The following is a 19,102-nucleotide window of genomic DNA, read 5'->3' as shown; positions in this document are numbered from 1 at the left end:
CCGTCAGACTCTAAGCAAGTCACATAACCAGACAGTATATGGGGCAATTGGGATAATGACTTATGTTCCATATGTCCAGTAGCTACCCAATGAACTTCTTTCTTGTATAAAACATCTAGTTGTGGTGACAAGAGGCAAGTTTGAAAAATGTGTAACTTCAGTCACAAAAGGTGCAGGTTTCTCTGATTTTACAGGTTTGACAGTAAAGATGTAGGAACCATTGTAGAAGAGAATTTTCTGGCTGTTTTGTAAATTCACAGGATGGTACTGTATCTGTGACTTGTTTGTACAACATACTTTCTCAGAGAGGCACTATGACCAATGATATTTTCTTATGATATGGGTTCCGGAAACTTTTCATTGACTACAGGAATTCATTTAGGAACTTAAGTGTAGTTCCCCATATACACTTTGTCTACTTATGCAAAACTTCGACTTTGTACATTTATCAAAAAAACTATTTTGGAACTCAGTTTTCTTTGGAACTTTGCTTCCAATTCTAGTAATAAAATCATATGTGGATCTCAGCTTTAATGACATAAGCATTAATTTTCTGTTTTTTCTTTGTCAGGTTTTTGCCCTGGTGTCTACTGATGATCACCCCTGCCCAATCAACTGGCCCATTCATTTTTTTTCTAATTAAAACTTACTCTTCCAGTACTTACCCAGTGATGTACTGTGGGTGGGGGTACAACAGGCACCACCCCTGACTTCCGCAAGGGACTGATGTCAGCAGGATGCCTCGCCCACCCCCAGGAAGCATCATGAAGTGGTTTTCCCCAGTATCCATCACAGAAATTTAACTATGTACATGTGCCCTGGACATACACATCCCCTTCTCCCACAGGATGGGTACAATCATGTTCCTCTGCCACTGCCATCAAGCCCCCAGGCATTAATCAAATTCATGTCACCTAGGCCATCAATAATTATTTCTGTTGGAAAGAAATCTATTGTAATCTGAGGATAATTTAGTAGTTGAACAATGGCAATTTTTCCTACAGTCTCACTTTTTCATTTTATTTATGTTGTCCTTGTAAGGCTTTACAGCCTTTTCTGCAGAGCATTACATGATGCAGTGTTTACATAACAAATTACTCTTCTCTTCAAAAAATCTAAAATTCCATTCTGGTAAAACAAGTTGCATTATCAGGCATTAATATTTCTGGAATACCACGTATGCTAAACTTTGGTAAATTTCAATGGCTGCATGGAAAATATCAGCATCTATGACAATTACAACCCACTTGAATACATATCAATTAAAGACTAGAAACATTTTCCCACGAAATGCACCACCATAGTCCACATGCAGACTGGAACATTGCTTCGCTTGCCATTATCATGGCTTTAAAAGGTGCACTCAGTAATATATTAAAATCGTCAAGAAAGAAGTATATGTTTGCTTCTTGTGCCAGTTCAGGAGCCATGCCAGGTCACTAGCTAATCCTTTAATTTTGGATATTCTGTGTTGAGCTTGATGCCAGACGTTCAGTATTACAAAATGACTTTCTGGAGGGATTATTACACCAGTCCCCATGGTACACTCCAGTACAACATGTGAAGATACTCTGCTGGACCATTACAGTATGAACATCAATATTAGGGTATACTCATGGATGTGTGACAGAATTATAACTCTGCATTGCTGATTTTTTTCAGTATGTGTCAGTGCACTGCCCATGGCATTTAACAACAGTATTTGATAAGTTATATCCATAGAGTACACAGTGAAAAAATTCAGACAACTTTAATAGTAGATTATGGAACTGAAAACACACATTCAGCCTGGATCTGTGGCACACAGGGATACAACCCTGACTATACCCAAACAACCCACGTTCAGTAGTGCTCTGTTGCTGGAGAGTGAGCACCCAGTAGTGGCTTGTCCATTCCAGGGGAAGGAAGGGATGGATCTGTTTCGTTGATGCAGAGGCTAGCAGGTGCTGGCATGCAGCAAAAGACTAGTGATGTTGTCTTAGTGGTACCAAGCTAGTGACAGTAGTTCTCATTCAGAGGTGGGGGATCAAGAACATGGACACGCTGGACAGTGCATAGCAGACACTTACTTTAATGCAGGTGCTGATGTCAGTCCCCCAGGTGTGGCTATGGCTTAAAAAAGTGTCCACATTGCCTGCAACTGCAATGATGTTGTCAGTGAGGATGGGGTACAGTGTACCTCCCTGGCCTAAGAACAGGTAGGGGTTGGTTTTGAATCACTGACAGCTAATCTTCACGGTGAAGCCATGCCCTAAAGCCACTAGTACAACAGCATGCCTGCCTTGGTGATGCATAGAAGAAAGAGGAGCAGGCAGGAGCACAAAGTCATCAACGGCTGCCTTGATAACGGCTTACTCTGGTTAGCTCTTGTCCCACAATTGGGACACTAATGGACTCAAGACTGATGGGGGGGCGGGATAATGGCTGACACACAGGCAGGGAAAAAAACAATAAATAAAAAACATACATTTATGTGACTCTGCTGCTACTAACAGTGATTTACTAAAGAAAGTTACTAAATGAACAAATATGTTACTGTGAAAAATGTTGACTATTTAAAAAACCTTTATGTAATTATGTATTTATAACTCTCAAAAAGGTTATGGAACTTGGCCTACTTTCTGTTGTTAAAAAAAGTAGACAGTTTGAATACTACTTGGTGCTGTGGTAGCATTGTTGCCTCACAGTAAGACGTTGTCCTGTTAGACTCTCAGCTTGAGCATCTTCTGTGTAGAGACATGCGTGAATGGGTGTACCTTCGTTGAAGGTTGTGCATCAGAGCTGGCAACTTGGCACGTAAAAATCTGCTGCCAATTATTACTGGTTATCTAACGCTTGCATTGTAGTCGCTATATCAGAAAGAATCTTCTTTCTGTGTGTTAGTGAGAGCTGCAGTCAATTTTTCTTCTAAAGCTATAGCTTCTTGCTGAAGTTCCAACTCTATCAAAGTATATTGCTCAATAAGTAGTCTCATGTAGGCATAGCTCGTATCTAAATTAAGTTGCTGCCACTTAGACAAAAGTTAAGGATAGGCAGAGCCAAAAGTAGGCATTTTCAACAAACGAAGACCTCTAGGAACAACTTTAAAATGAATGCATGCCTCCATATGTCTTTTTTGCCACTGGGCATTCTTAATTTTACTAAGGTTGTCCTCGAGCTTTCTCATTGTTTGTAAAACATCTACATGCCAATCAGTATCTCTGTGTGTAGAGGCTGCTTTTGCTAATTCAGCATAAGACAGTTTTAAAAGTGGATTAATACCTTCTGTTAAGATTTCTGTAAGACCCAAAGATCTGGATTCAAGTAACACATTGCTGGTTTCTTCTGTCATGTCCCTTCAGTGAACAAAATAGCAGAGTTCAGCAAGAAAAGAACACGGTCAGGGTAAGGTATCACCTCCCAAAAAAAGCACAAATCCAAAATCAGAAGAGGTTGATACTCCACAACAAACGAAGCAAACCAGATGAATGAAAAGACAAGTCCTTTATTCGAATAAGTAAGCGCTTTCACGTTGCTCAGACCAGATGAATGAAAAGACAAGTCCTTTATTCGAATAAGTAAGCGCTTTCACGTTGCTCACACTTCCAACAGCTGGATAGACCACAAAAGCACCACACCAAGAGGATTACTGGCCTCAAACATATGTCCTATGCAGCCTGACTGAAAAAACTCCGGTTGTACTCAGTGGCATATTGCTTACCCAGAGGTGATCTCTGCCTGACTTACAAAGCCATGTCCAACTCAGAATTGATGGACATGTTCCACCTAAAGAAATCCAAGTCACTGCGAGCCACGCACTCTAGTGAGCTAAACCTCACCACAACAATAAACAGAACATGCTGGAGGGGTAGATTCCTGTCACAGAGACTCCCCATGCTTTGTAACAAAATTCCTAACTACATTAGGCAGAGCCCCTCACTAAAACTCTTCAAGAGAAGCCTTGACGAGTGGATGGGTAACAGAAAATACACCCCTGGGATCACTTCATTGGCTCTGCTTGACAGAGGCTCAGTTAATCAATGGGGCGTCGAAAGCCAACACGCTCTGGCTAGGCTTATAAATGCCCTCGGGCAGATAGCCTAGTACCTACCTATGAACCTATGAACATCTCAAAAATTTAAATCTGAGGCAGCACTAAGTTGATGTAAAGGAATAATTGTTTTTCATCAAAATAATTCTTCTTTATTTCCCTACCACATTCTTGTGAAATAAGTCGCAAGATTTAGTAAGAACCTGTTACAGCATCAGTAAAACCAAATATGTTTTCAGCTGAATACCTGCATGAGCTAGAACCTCCAAGAGAGTTTTTTTATGAGGAAGAAAACATTTGTATCTTCTGCGTGATTTAGGAATTGTGCATATTTTTCAAAATTAAACTATTTTTATGATGAAGTTTAACATTTTTTGCAAGTTCTGCAAATGTTCCTCGGGTATACCTCCGCTACCTAAGAGAAACATTCAAGCACATGGCAAAATGTGGCTCATCTTGTAGTAAACTTTCTATAATCCTTTAAAGTTTAGCAAGTGCAGATGATAATCCAAAAGGCAAACAGCTACACATAAACATTTCTTTTGAGTATCTAGCAACAGGGAGAATTGAATATTGATCTCCTGGCTGCTTTAGAATTGGAAAAGTAGTATGACAAGGCTGTATATTGTCACCCTATATATTCAATTTATACAATGAGTATATCATGCAAATTCTGGGACAGATGAATCAGATGCTGGAATCAAAATTGCTAGGAGAAATATTAACAACCTTAAGTATGCAGATGAAATCACTCTGATGTTTAAAAGCAAGGGAGAGTTGAAGAGCCTGTTGATGAAGGTGAAAAGCAGAAAATGCACATGCTGGATTGCTGCTTTACATCAAAAACTAAAATCTCATCGTCTAGTCCTACCAACTTTTTGAAAATAGATGGGACAGAAGTGGAGGCAGTGATGAATTTCATTTTCCTGGGCTCAAAAATCTCTGCAGAAGGTGAGGGCAGTTATAAAATTAAAAGACTCTTGCTTTTTGGAGGGAACAGTGTGGCAAATCTGGATAAGATTTAAAGAGCAAAGCCATCAACATCATCATCAATAAAGGTCTATATATAGTCAAAGCTATGCTTTTCCCCAGTGGCAACATATGGTTGTGAGAGATGGACTACAAGTAAGGCTATGCACTGGAAAAGTGATGCTTTTGAACCTTAGTTCTGACAAAAGCTTTTGAGAATTCTGTGGACTGTAAGAACATCAAATCAGTTAGCACTTCCAGATTATTCACTGGAAAGCTTTAAAAAAAAATTATGTACTCACCATCACGTTCCATGTTTGTTGTTCTTGATCTCTCCTTCCTTCTTGCTGGTTGGGTTCGGAGATGATACTCGGCTCTGTCTCAGCCATATACTATAGCTCGAGAGCTTTTACTGGCTCAAGGCTAGCCCCTATCCCAACATGCCCAGTGGTAGTAACCCAGATCTTGTTTGTGATAACCCAACACTAGACTATGCAGGTAAAAACATTACTATATTTTACATACAAGAGAACACCTGCATATAAAGGTGTAAATAATCAGCAAGAAAGAAGGGTAGACTAGGTCTAACCAACTGGTATGGTAAAGGGAAACTAAGCCAGTGTAGCCAATAAAAAAACTCCTTTCGATCCTCCAGGAAGGGGGAAGGACGGTATGACGCAAGAAGGAAGGTGACATCAAGGACAACAAACATGGAACATTATGGTGAGTACATAACATTTATATTTTGTTGTCTCTATCTCGCCTTCATTCTTGCTGGTTGGGACTGTGTGCCCAGCACCTGTTTCTTGGGTGGTTCACTGGAAAAAAAAAAACTTTTCAGGACCGTGAAACCAAAGAATGCCCTGTGCTTGGAGACCACATCTACTTTGTAATGAGTGATAAAAGTATGAGGATTAGCCCATGTACCTTCCGCACAGATCGAATCTAAAGGCAGTGTGGCTTGAAAAGCAATAGAGGTAGCCAAGGCCCTAGCTGAGTGTCCTTTAATTTTTCCTGGAAGTTTTTTTGTTCCGCAAATCACAGACGTAGATGATAGTGTCTGAAAGCCTCTTAGATAAGGTCACTTTTGAGAATGAATAACCTTTCTTATTCTCTGCAAAGGATATAAACAATTGGTCAGATTTTCTGAAGTCCTTGGTCCTGTGTAAATAAAAATGTAACTGTCTACGAACGTCCAGTTGATGGAGCTTATACTCAGCCTTGTTGCCATGACTGGGGAAGAATACAGGAAGCTCTATGGATTGATTCAAATTGTACTCTGAACACACCATGGATAAGAAAGAGGTGTTGGTTCTGAGAGAAACTCTATCTTTGTGGAAAATCAAGCACAGGGGACAAATATATAAGGCCTGTGATTCTGAAACCCCCTAGCTGAGGTAATGGCAGTTAAGAAAAGGGTCTTCCATGTCAAAAATGTCAGTAAACAAGAAGCAGCTGGCTCAAAGGTGGGAAGAATCAGAGCCTCTAAAACTAAATTTAGGCCCCGGGGGGGGGGGGGTCTTTAGAGGATAGTACCTCTTAGGAATGCTTTACATAGCCTATGGGACATAATGTTAGAGCCCATTTCTCCCACATGGAAATTAGAAATGACAGCTAGCTGAACCCGGACAGTAGCTGCCGCTGCTCCTCACTCAAAGGTTTCAGCAAGAAATTCGACAATCTTTAAAATGGGTGCAGTAAAGGGATCAATCTCGTTCTTGTTTGCACAACAAGAAAACCTCTTCCATTTACTAGTATAAAGTTTCCTTGTAGTGGGTTTATGGGAGGAAATCAAAATGTGTTGAACTGCCGGGGAAACACTGGGAAGCCTGGCTATGACCGGAAGTGGAGAAACCAAGCTGTCAGCTTGAGAGTTTGAATGGAAAGATGGAGAGCCCCTGACTGATATATCAGGAGATCTGGAACTGGGTCCAATTTCCAAGGCTCCCCCTGCAGATGAGGCCAAAGGAATGGGAACCATATGTGACGAGGCCAGTAAGGGGCAATGAGGATTAACTTGCAACCCAATGACTGTGCTTTCTGAAGAACCTTAGGGATCAGGGGGAATGGTGGAAAGGCAAAAAGCAGTCCCGGGGCCAATCATGAACAAGTGTATCCCTGGGTGACTGTCCCGGTGATGGGACTAGGGCAAAGTAGCTGCTGTATTTGCTGTTAAGAGTGGCAAAAAGATCACTGCATGGCTGGCCCCATTTGTGAAAAATCAAGTCTGCAACTTCCTGTTTCAGAGACCACTTGTGAGGCATCACCCTGCCGAGCTTGTCTGCTATCATGTTGGATTTCCCTGGGATGTGCATTGCAATCAGAAAGCATTGGGAAGACATCGCCCATTTCCATACTCTTAGAGATTCTCGCCACACGGGATAGGACCTGGTTCAGCCCTGTTTGTTGATGTACCATACTACCAACATATTTTCTGTCTGAATTGCTATAGTCCCTGTAGGTAGAGAGTCTTGAAGTGCTTGCAAAGTACAGTTGTGTACACCTACCATAAATGTAGATGTTCGAGTGTCTTCACTGTTGCAGTCATAACTGTAGGGTGTTCCTGCCGGCAGGCAGCCCAAGGTCGGCCAGAATTCCAAAGTCTGGGTCTGGCGTCGGCTGTACCAGCAAGTACCCTGACGTCAGAACGCAGAGGTATATAGCTGACAGCCGACGCCATCTTCTCCAGCCTTTCTTGCCCCAGATGTCAGAAGCTCCCCAAAATATCCAAAAGGTGTCCCAAAGGAAACACAAATACACCACAAAGGAAGAGGAGATAGAACAAATAGAAAACAAGAGGGGAATGGTGGGAGGGAAACCCCGACTGCAACAGTGAAGACACTCTAACATCTACATTTATGGTAGGTGTACACAACTGTACTATGTTCTTCGTGTTTCACTGTTGCAGTCATAACTGTAGGGTGGAATTCCAAAGCTGTGACGGAGGGTGGAGGTTATGCAGAAGAAGGGGCAGCCAGAAGACCCTGCAAGACAGCAGAGGCAAAACCTGCCCTAGATTTAGAATACAAAGGGAGATTATACTGCTTAGAGAAGGTATGCACTGAACTCCAAGTGGCAGCTTCCAAAATGTCCTTGGTAGGAACTCCTCTGAGAAAAGCTGCTGAAGTGGCAGCTGCCCTAGTAGAATGACTCCTAACAGTGCCTGGAATCTGTTTCCCAAAATGAGAGTAACAAAACCTTATTCCATGAGCAATCCATTTGGAAATAGTTTGTTTAGAAATAGCCTTGCCTAGAGAACTGGAGGCATAAGAGATAAGCAACTGATCAGATTTCCTGAAATCTTTAGTTCTGTCCAGGTAAAATCGTAGTTGTCTGTGTACGTCCAATTAATGTAAAATCCTTTCCCCTTTGTTTTGAGGATTTGGAAAGAAAGTAGGAAGGTGAATAGTCTGATTTAAAGTCACTTTAGAAATCACCTTAGGCATAAATGTAGGATTGGTCCTCAATGCCACCCTGTCTTGATGGAAAATAAGGTAAGGTTCCACAGCCATGAGAGCTTGCAACTCTGACACCCTTCTGGCAGAAGTCAAGGCTAATAAAATAGCTGTTTTCCAGGATAAGAACTTGATATCCGAAGCAGCAGCAGGCTCAAAGGGAGGTAAAGTAAGCTTCTCCAAAACATAATTAAAATCCCAAGCAGGAACAGGAGGAGTTCTGGGAGGTCTTAAATTCTTAGCCCCTCTCAACAATTGTCTCACCAGTTGATGAGAAAAAATGGGGGGATCAGTGTTGAAATGAGCCGAAATAGCAGAAGCATGAATTTTGATGGAAGAGAAAGAGAGGCCTTTAAGCAAGAGTTCAGAGAGGTAAAGTAAAATGGAGGAAATATCAGGTAGAAGAGGATCAGAACCTCGATCCCGCATCCAAATACAAAATCTTTTCCATTTAGAAGCATAAGATTTTCTAGTGCTAGGACGCCTAGCTTCCAAGAGAACATCCAAAACTTGTTTGGGAAGAGCAGAAGGAATCAAAGGCCTTTGTAGAGCCAGGCTGCCAGGCAAAGAGTCTTGATTTGAGAGTGTAGCATCTGATCCTGATGTTGGGACAGAAGGGAAGGAGACAGAGGCAGAATCCAAGGAGGTTCCAAGAACAGGTGTCTTAAGGTTGGATACCAGAACTGCCGAGGCCAATTTGGAGCTATCAAAATGATAATCTTGGGTCTGTCCTGTTTTATTTTCAGTAGCACCCGAGGCAGAAGAGGAAGAGGAGGGAAGGCATATCCCGAAAGATTCCTCCAGCTGAAAGACAGGGCATCCACTTTCCATGCTGTTTTGTGGAAGGACCTGGTGCAAAATAGAGGCAACTGATGGTTGAGATGGGATGCAAACAGATCTATCTGAGGACAACCCCAAACTGATGTAATCCTGCTGAATAAGTTGGGGTCCAGCATCCATTCGTGGGGATCCAAAAGATTTCTGCTTAGGCTGTTTGCTAAGAAATTTTGCTTTCCTGGGATGAATTGAGCTTGAAGATGCAGGTTCAGATTTAGAGCCGTGTCCCATAGACTCATGGCTAGTCTGCAAAGGGGGTAAGAGTGGGAGCCCCCCTGCTTGTTTATGTACCACATGACTGTGGTATTGTCTGTACGAATCAGAAGATGTCCTGGTTGCAAAAATTTCTGGAAGGCTAGAAGAGCATGTTGGACTGCCAACATTTCCTTCAGGTTGATGAGCCAGTGAAGATGTTTCTTTGGCCAAAAGCCCTGCTGGCAGTTGTCTAGAAAATGAGCTCCCCAAGCGTAATCCGGAGCGTCTGTGGTCATGATCTGAGAAGGCAGAGGCAGACGAAAGGGGTTTCCTTCGTTTAAAGCACAGATCCTGGACCACCAAAGGAACTCTTTTTGGAGGCAGGGAATCAGAGGTATCATTGTTTCCAGGCTGTGGTAATGCTGAGACCATACACTCTTTAGGTACCATTGAATTTTTCTCATATGAAGCCTTGCATTTGGAATCAACAGGATGCAAGAAGCCATGTAGCCCAAAGCCTGCAGGAATTTTCTTGCAGTGAGCTGAGTCAAAGTAGCCAAGGTTTTGAAAACAGATGTCAGATGTGCTTGCTTTTCTGGAGTCAGGAAGGCCTTTTGCAAGCTTGTGTTTAGAAGAGCTCCCAAAAAGATCATTTGTTGAGAGGGGATCAAATGTGACTTTTTTGTGTTCACTGAAAATCCCAGTAGTAGGAGGAGATGCTGAACAAACTGCAGATGTTGAAGTAAAAGATCCTTGCTGTCCACCTGGATAAGGCAGTCATCCAGATAGGGGTAAATTTGAATCCCTTGGAGTCTGCAATAAGCCACTACTGGAGCCAGGCACTTGGTAAAGACTCTGGGCGCAGTAGATAAGCCAAAGGGCAGTGCAGAGAATTGAAAGTGTCTCGAGCCTGCCTTGAATCTGAGGTATTTTCTGCGTTCCTGTCTGATGGGAATGTGTAAGTAGGTCTCCTTCAGGTCCAATGTTACCATCCAAGCATCCTGGGAGAGCATGGGAAGAAGTTGTTGCAGAGTAAGCATCTTGAATTTTGGAATTTCCAGAAACGTATTTAATACTGAGAGGTCCAGAATAGGTCTCCATGCATTTTGTTTTCTTGGGACCAGGAAAAGTCTTGAATAAAAACCCTTTCCCATCTCTGGGAGTGGAACAGGTTCTATGGCTCTCATGGCCAATAAAGCGTCCACCTGATTTAAGGCCTCTGACCATTGATGTTTTGGCAGATCTGGCCAACCGTAAGACCTTGGCAGAGTATGAAAGTGGAATTTGTAGCCTTTTAAAATCACATCTAAAACCCATTTGTCCTGGGTTATATGCATCCAATTTTGGTAAAAAAGAGATAGTTTTCCTCCGAGAGGAGCTTCCAGGCAAGAAGGACCTGTAGCCCAACAGAGGGAGTCATTGGGTCTGCTTCCTTTGTGATTGAGGTCTGTCTTCTCCCCTTCTAGGTGAAGAAGCAGTCCACTGTCTGGACCTATAAGAGGCCTGTGTCTGTGCCCGGCCTCTAGACCATCTATATCTTCCCCTTTGAGGCCTGTCAGAGGTGGGAAAAGACCAATTTTTGGAGGGCCAATTTCTAGAAAATCTAAGAGGCTGAACTTGTAAAAAATCTTTGACAGTCTGCATAGATTTTGCCTTTTCCTCCATCTTTTTAATAACCTCCTCAGCCTTAGATCCAAATAACACATCATGTTGAACAGGGGCATCTAACAGTTTCGCCTTAACCTGCTCAGGTAAATTCTGCTCTTGAAGCCAAGCATGTCTCCTTATAACAGTACCAGAGGCTGCGGCCCTTCAAGAAGCTTCCAAGGCATCAAAACCACAATGTAAACTATGTTTGCTAACTTGTTCAGTTGCATGCAAAACATCCTGTAATTCCTTGTCCTCTGCACATGCAGGAAAGGTAGAAAGCCTTTGCTTTAAAACAGACAAAAGAAATTGCTGATACTTGAACATATGAAACTGACAATTTAAAGCTCTAATAGAAAGAGTAGCAGAAGTATAAACCTTTTTGCCCCACCTATCCAAGGCACGAGAATCCTTTTCAGAGGGAATAGGATTTTTAGATGAAGCGGCCTTAGCAGCTTTAGAACCCTGAGAAATAGTTTCTGGATCTGCAGAAGGGTTCTTAAATAAGAATTGATGGGAATCCGGGACTCTGTAAAATCTATCAGGCTTAGAAGGAGCAGGCGGCAAGGAATCAGGATTCAGGTTAGCTTCAGAGAAAGCATCATCCACAATGTCAAGCACAGGAGGAATAGCCAAAGGTCTGTGTTGAGGGAGAAGGAGAAATTCTGAGTCTCTTCTTGGAGGCAGAATAATCCTGACCTTCCCAATGAAAATGCTCTCTCATCTCATGTAAAGTTTCCCCAAAAGAGAAATCTTCAGGGGGAGAAGCAGAGGGAATAGAGTCCTCTGCATCTGAATCCTCATAAGGAGGAAAAGAGTAATCCTGGTCAGAGGAAGAGACAGAAGACACAGAAGCCTGATCAGAGGAATCATAAGGTAAATCCTGTCTAGGCCTTTTTTTCAGGAGGAGGGTGAGAACCCCTAATCACTGTAAGTAAATCCTCAGCCATCTGTAGTAATTGCTTCTGGGACTTGGGAGCTGAATCCGAAGCAGCTTGAGTAGAAACCCTTGGTTTTACAGGAGTTTTTGTCTTTGCCTTTGACTTTGTTGAAATAGTTATATGTGAAGGCCTGAAAACTCCCTCAGAAGCCGGTACCTGCACAGCGGTTCCGGACCCATCCGAAGGAGCGACGTCCGAAGGTCCTGCAGCAGATAAAATATTAGGCCTAGATGGCTCCCCATGGGAGTCCATGTCGGCCATCGGTTCAGAAGTGGCGGACGACAGAGGCTGCAAAAGCTCCTCACGGACGACCGCCGAACCTGAAGCTGGCTCCGGCTGCGAAGAATCCTGTTTGGACCTCGGAGGCCTATCCTTGTCCTTGCGTTTCTTTTGAATTCCGGTTGTTGGTAAAGTATCCGATGACATCCTGTAATTAAATCGTCTACCGAAATAGTTCAAGGCCCAATCGTACCTATGCTTGATAGTGCGAGAATTAAACCTGGCACAGAACCGACAACAAGAAACGTCGTGGTCAGGGCCTAAGCAAGGTAGACAGTAAGAGTGGAAATCTTTATGAGGTATTTGTTTTCCACAAGATATACAATTATTAACTTTTTCTGACATCGGTGGAGCAAGAAAAAAGTTTCCCCAACAGGGTACTTAGCTTGAGAAGAGAAGTTGAAAACTTCGGACTGAAGTCAATCAAAGCACGTTGTTCTGAATACGCCAACCAACGACTTGCGAGCTGCTTTCCACTGCACGGCAAGAAAGACTGGAGAAGATGGCGTCGGCTGTCAGCTATGTACCTCTGCGTTCTGACGTCAGGGTACTTGCTGGTACAGCTGACGCCGGACCCAGACTTTGGAATTCTGGCCGACCTCGGGCTGCCTGACGGCAGGAACACCCTACAGTTATGACTGCAACAGTGAAACACGAAGAACATCGCCAAAAGCACCGCTCTCATCTCTAGGACATTGATGTGCAAGTGGCACTCGTGTTCCTGCCAAGTCCCTCGAACAGTCTGTCCCAGATAATGCCCCCCCATTTGTGAAGTGTCCATGGTCACTGTGGCTACGGGTTGGGGGGGGTTATACACGGTCTGCCCATTGACACCAGAGGGGAGTGAAGCCACCATTCTAAATTCTTCTTGCAGGACTCCGTGATCAAAACCTGATGTGACAATGGTAAATCCTGGAATGACCATTGAGCAAAAAGGAGCCACTGCAGAATTCTCATGTGGAAACACTCCATAGGGACCAGAGTAATTGCTGCAGCCATCGAACCCAAGGCTTTGAGGACAAGTCTTGCCTGAATTCTCTTGTTTGCCATGAGGACTGAACTTTGATGATGAATGGTTGACACCCTTTCCTGAGGTAGTTTTGCTATCATGGCCCTTGTGTCTAAGTCTTCCCCTATAAATGTAATATACCGACAAGGCAACAAGGCAGACTTTTCGTAGTTTATGGTGATGCCTAGTTGTGTACAAGTATGAATTGCGGAGTTATGTGCCTTGATTAATTGATGCTTGGAAGTGGCAGTGAGGAGCCAGTTGTCTAGATATGGAAACACCCAGAATCCTAGACACCTCAGGTGAGCCGTAACTACTGCCATGCATTTGGTGAACACCCTGGGGGCTGTGGTGAGACAAAAGGGCAGAGCTCTGAACTGGTAATAACTGGCTCCCAGCCAGATATCAGATACCTCCTGGATTGCTTGTCCATTTTTATGTGGTAGTACGCATCCTGAAGATCAATACAGCACATCCAATTGTCCTGAACCAAAAAGTGAAGAATGGACTGCAGTGTTACCATCCAGAACTTTGTTTTCATGACTGATTTGTTCAGCCTGCTGAGATCCAAAATGGGCCTCAGTCCCCTGTCTTTTTTGGAACTATAAAGAACCTTGAGTAAGTGCCGGATTTGATTTGGTCTGCAGGGACTTCCTGGATGGCTCTTTTATACGTTATTAAAGTAAAACGCACCTTAGCATGTCTGGCAGTGAACTTAGTATTACAATGTGATCTATTATTTGTTTGTTTGTGTCTTTCGGCTTTTCCTGGTTAGGGGTCACCACAGCGGAACTCCGGTCCGCTAATGATTGGCAGTTGATTTTTACGTACCGGCTTGCCAGGTCTGATGCACAACCTTCAACGAAGGTACGCCCATTCACGCATGTCTTCACGCAGAAGACACTCTAGCTGAGAATCGAACCGGACAGCGTCTTACTGTGAGGCGACAATGCTACCGCAGCACCACCACAGCGGATTCACAATGTGATCTATTACAATTCCTATATTTGTTTGAAAAATAAGGGGCCCCTTTATTGATTCTGTACATCTCTATCTCTTTAAGGACGCTTGCTGTCAACTTATCTGGGTAGGCCCTGTTCGAAAGATCATGTAAAAAGGTATCATGTGACTCAGTCATAGCTTTGGCCAGCTAAGAACTTGCTGTATTCAACTGGACGTATAAGAGAATTTAAGTACCTTTATCTGCACTTTTAAAAAAAAAAATACAGTATTTAAATTGATTTTAACTGTGGCAGGAATATTAACTGAACTGGAAGTTTTGACTCTGCTCTTCAGTTATATTAACTGAACTGGAAGTTAGTCAGTGTTTGCTGAATTTTGTTATTTGCTAGTAATTACAGGTGTGGGGGTAGCCACATTCTTTGATTTCCTGTCCTTGCCTATTTAAGTGGTACAGTGTGAAATATTTTCTGCTTAAAAACGTCAGCTTTGGCCAGCTAAGAACTTGCTGTATTCAACTGGACGTATAAGAGAATTTAAGTACCTTTATCTGCACCTTTTTAAAAAAAAAAATACAGTATTTAAATTGATTTTAACTGTGGCAGGAATATTAACTGAACTGGAAGTTTTGACTCTGCTCTTCAGTTATATTAACTGAACTGGAAGTTAGTCAGTGTTTGCTGAATTTTGTTATTTGCTAGTAATTACAGGTGTGGGGGTAGCCACATTCTTTGATTTCCTGTCCTTGCCTATTTAAGTGGTACAGTGTGAAATATTTTCTGCTTAAAAACCTCAGCTTTGGCCAGCTAAAAACTTGCTGTATTCAACTGGACGTATAAGAGAATTTAAGTACCTTTATCTGCATTTTTTTTTTAAATACAGTATTTAAATTGATTTTAACTGTGGCAGAAATATTAACTGAACTGGAAGTTTTGACTCTGCTCTTCAGTTATATTAACTGTACTGGAAGTTAGTCAGTGTTTGCTGAATTTTGTTATTTGCTAGTAATTACAGGTGTGGGGGTAGCCACATTCTTTGATTTCCTGTCCTTGGCTATTTAAGTGGTACAGTGTGAAATATTTTCTGCTTAAAAACCTCAGCTTTGGCCAGCTAAGAACTTGCTGTATTCAACTGGACATATAAGAGAATTTAAGTACCTTTATCTGCACTTTTTTTAAAAAAATACAGTATTTAAATTGATTTTAACTGTGGCAGGAATATTAACTGAACTGGAAGTTTTGACTCTGCTCTTCAGTTATATTAACTGAACTGGAAGTTAGTCAGTGTTTGCTGAATTTTGTTATTTGCTAGTAATTACAGGTGTGGGGGTAGCCACATTCTTTGATTTCCTGTCCTTGCCTATTTAAGTGGTACAGTGTGAAATATTTTCTGCTTAAAAACCTCAGCTTTGGCCAGCTAAGAACTTGCTGTATTCAACTGGACGTATAACAGAATTTAAGTACCTTTATCTGCACTTTTTTTAAAAAAAAATACAGTATTTAAATTGATTTAAAGAGTATATAGGGAAAAAGATGCTAATCTTTTGGATTAAGCACTTGGGCTTCAGACCAGTTGTTTTACATTAGGAAGGTTTGTGGCATGCACTGTGGTGGCAGGACAGGTAGCTTTCATCCTTCTAAGTTGGGAACTGCTGATTGAAAGCCCAGTGTCTGTTATTCTTAAAGTGTATTAGTTCTGGTTTAAGCACTTGGGCTTCAGGCCAGTTATTTTACATTAAGAAGGTTCGTGGTCTGCACTCTTGTGGGAGAAGAGGCTGGACTCTGCCCTTCTGAGCTGGGAATTTCTGGTTAAAGGTTTATAGTGCCTGAATATTTGAACTGTATCTTACTGAAATTGGTACACCTTGTTTGCTGTAGCATAAACTAGATCCAGGCCTACTGAATCTAGCTTTGTTTATATGCTTGTTGTTCGTTTGCTTGTCATTTCCCTGGAACGCTAATTCCACCTAATACGCGGCCTCTCAGCGCTTCTGTGGATCACTAGTGATATCTGCATTGCTTATGGTACTTATTTCCTTGTTTCACTTGAAAGAAAGTTGCTGTTTGTCGTTTTTGCATTTAAGTTACCTGTAACACATTGCACTTAAGTTACCTGGCACTTGCTCACTAAAGCAATCATATAAGTCAGTACTAAAAATTAAAAGCACTACACCCTCACTCTCCACTGGCCCTTGTTTTCAATTATTAAGGAATTCCCAATATTATTCTAGCATGTCCAAAGGTCAGTTGTCAATCTCCTCTCCGGTCCAGCTGGTGAATCTGGGAATCTTGAGGCAATGTTACAACTGCCTCATGTACACAGACAACCTCTCCTCCTCCCAATAAATTCCAACACATGTGAGAGATGCAACCATATAGCCAAACTGGAGGCTAAGCTCTCTCAACTCAGTACTGGCATAATCAGTCAGGAGGAGAAGGAAACCACACTCACTACAATTCCAGTCTCACATAGACTTACCACGACAGCAAACCAAACACATAATCACACAAAAACATACTCGGAGGCTCTAAATAAAGATCTGCCTAAGCAGCAGAGACCTCCAAAGCAGACACCCAAGCAACCGCTACCCCAAAACAAAACACGTGCAACACATATCTCACAAAGCCAGTGTGCCGAACAGTCACAGCCCTTAAGACTAAACAACACACCTGATACACTTGTAATAGGTGACTCTATCGTCAGGCACACTGACGTCCTGCTCACCAGGCTGAACAAGGAGAGGGTCATGGTGAGCAGCCTGTCGGGCTCTAGGATCCGCCACATAACACAAGCACTCAGGTCACTCCAAGGCAAGTACAAATATGACTCAGTCATTGTCCAAGCTGGTGTGAATGACCTGAGACGTACCTCCCTGGACTACATGAAAAGAGACATAAAGGAGCTCTCTGAGCATGTAGCCCAGGCCGGTATGACCCTGACCTTGAGTAGCATCTTACCCTCACCAAGAATGATGCCACAATATGAAGACAAGATGATCAATTTCAACAATTGGCTTAAGTACTGGTGTCATTCAAAGGGGATTCAATGCCTGTCAGCTTGGGATGATATGCTCGACAAGCCATGATGCTTCGCTAGGGACGGCTTGCACCTGTCACGCCTGGGCTTTCGGATATTGGCAAAGGCTCTTGCTACCCCTATAGTGCCTTTTTTAGGCAAGGCTCAAAAGACAAACCCACCTCCATAGGTATCACAAGGGATAAGAAACTAAGAGTAATGCTACTCAATGCCAGAATTCTAAACCTCAAGATGCATGCACTCGAAACTCTCCTTAGCATGGAGAACATCGATATCTGTGCAGTAACAGAAACCTGGTTCAGGGCTCCCGAGAGCACCCCAGCACTACCAGGTTATACCTCATACCATGCTTTTCGGCCCCAAAACTTGGACCAAACCACAAAAGGAGGGGGAGTATCGATATTCATCAAAGATACCCACACCTCCAGGTTGGTGGCAAAGCACGAAGCATCAGAGACTATCCATGTGCAACTAACAGTGGGTAAAACTGCCTTCCAGTTTATAGCCTGCTACAGACCACCCTCCCAAACCCAGGAACCCCACTCGGCCTTCCTGAGAACACTGGAAAATATGAAGGTCTCTCCAAACACCATTATATTAGGCGACTTCAACTACCCAAACAGACTGGGAGCATTACTCTAGCTCCAACACCCTAGCCCAAAGGTTCTTAGAATTTATAAACTCAAATGCTATGGAACAACTTGTTACCACTCCCACAAGAGGGGAAAACATACTGCATCTGATCATCACCAACATGGGGACTCTATGCTCCAGACCAGAAGTGTATCCCTCACTGGTAAGATCACTGGATATTCACATCCCGACCCCACCCCCTGCCCAGAAAACCACAGTGAAAGACTTCTCTAAAGCAAATTTCACACTCCTCAAAACCGAGGTGGAATCCTTCAAAGCCCCCGGGCCTGTGGAAAATACGGCCCAGACCGCAGAATCCTTTATAAACGAATTCTATGAACACCTTCAGGAATGCATGGATCATACGATCCCGAATAAAACCAAGACCCAATCCTCCAAAGGCAGACGTCCTGTCTGGTGGACCCCAGCCATAAACAAACTATACAATAGAAGGAGGAAGCTACTAAATGATAGAGCAAAATCCCAAAAAGGGAAGGCATCACTGATCAGTATTAGCAAAAAACTACGGGCACTCAAAAAATTGTCTAAGGCCAGCTTTGAGAGAAAAATTGCACAGGACACTAAGGATAATCACAAGGCTTTCTTTAGTTATGTTAGGAACCTGGGTGGTAATTCCCAGATATGCTCAGAATTAGTCCAAAATGACAAAAAATACACTGAACCCACAGACATTGCCAACATCCTAGCTGACAGGTTCAGCACAAACTTCTCCCCCCCTCCCCGCCAAAAGGGCAAATATCTATCCCAGCAGAGTGCTGCCCCCCTGACATCTCAGATGCTCAAGTAAGAGCCGCCCTCTCCAAAGCAAAAAACACAGCATCAATGGGACCAGACGGTGTCCCGGGCTGTGTCCTACATGAACTCCAAGAAGAGCTAAACCCAAACATAAAACTACTATTCAATCTCAGCCTTACTACAGGATATGTGCCCAAAGAGTGGCGTACAGCAACAGTGGTCCCTCTCCATAAAGGTGGTGCCTCAACGGATCCTGGAAACTATCGCCCCATAAGCCTGACTAGCTTAGTCTGCAAAGCTATGGAAAGGATCATCATGGACCTCATAAATAAAGATATTGGGGACCTACAGACAC

At 42.9% G+C, this 19,102-nt stretch overlaps 1 protein-coding gene across 1 annotated transcript in view; it reads right to left on the bottom strand.

Moving 5' to 3' along the window:
• NT5C3A (5'-nucleotidase, cytosolic IIIA) overlaps positions 1 to 19,102 on the bottom strand; it is a 177,871-nt gene that overhangs the window by 61,169 nt on the left and 97,600 nt on the right. The gene's annotated exons all lie outside the window — the stretch shown is intronic.

The sequence above is a fragment of the Protopterus annectens genome, chromosome 2.part1 (assembly GCF_019279795.1).
Source record: "Protopterus annectens isolate FY-2018-M chromosome 2.part1, PAN1.0, whole genome shotgun sequence".
Classification (NCBI taxonomy): Eukaryota; Metazoa; Chordata; order Ceratodontiformes; family Protopteridae; genus Protopterus; species Protopterus annectens.
The sequence above is the reverse complement of the archived record's forward strand: the minus strand, read 5'-3'. Positions and strand labels throughout refer to the sequence as shown.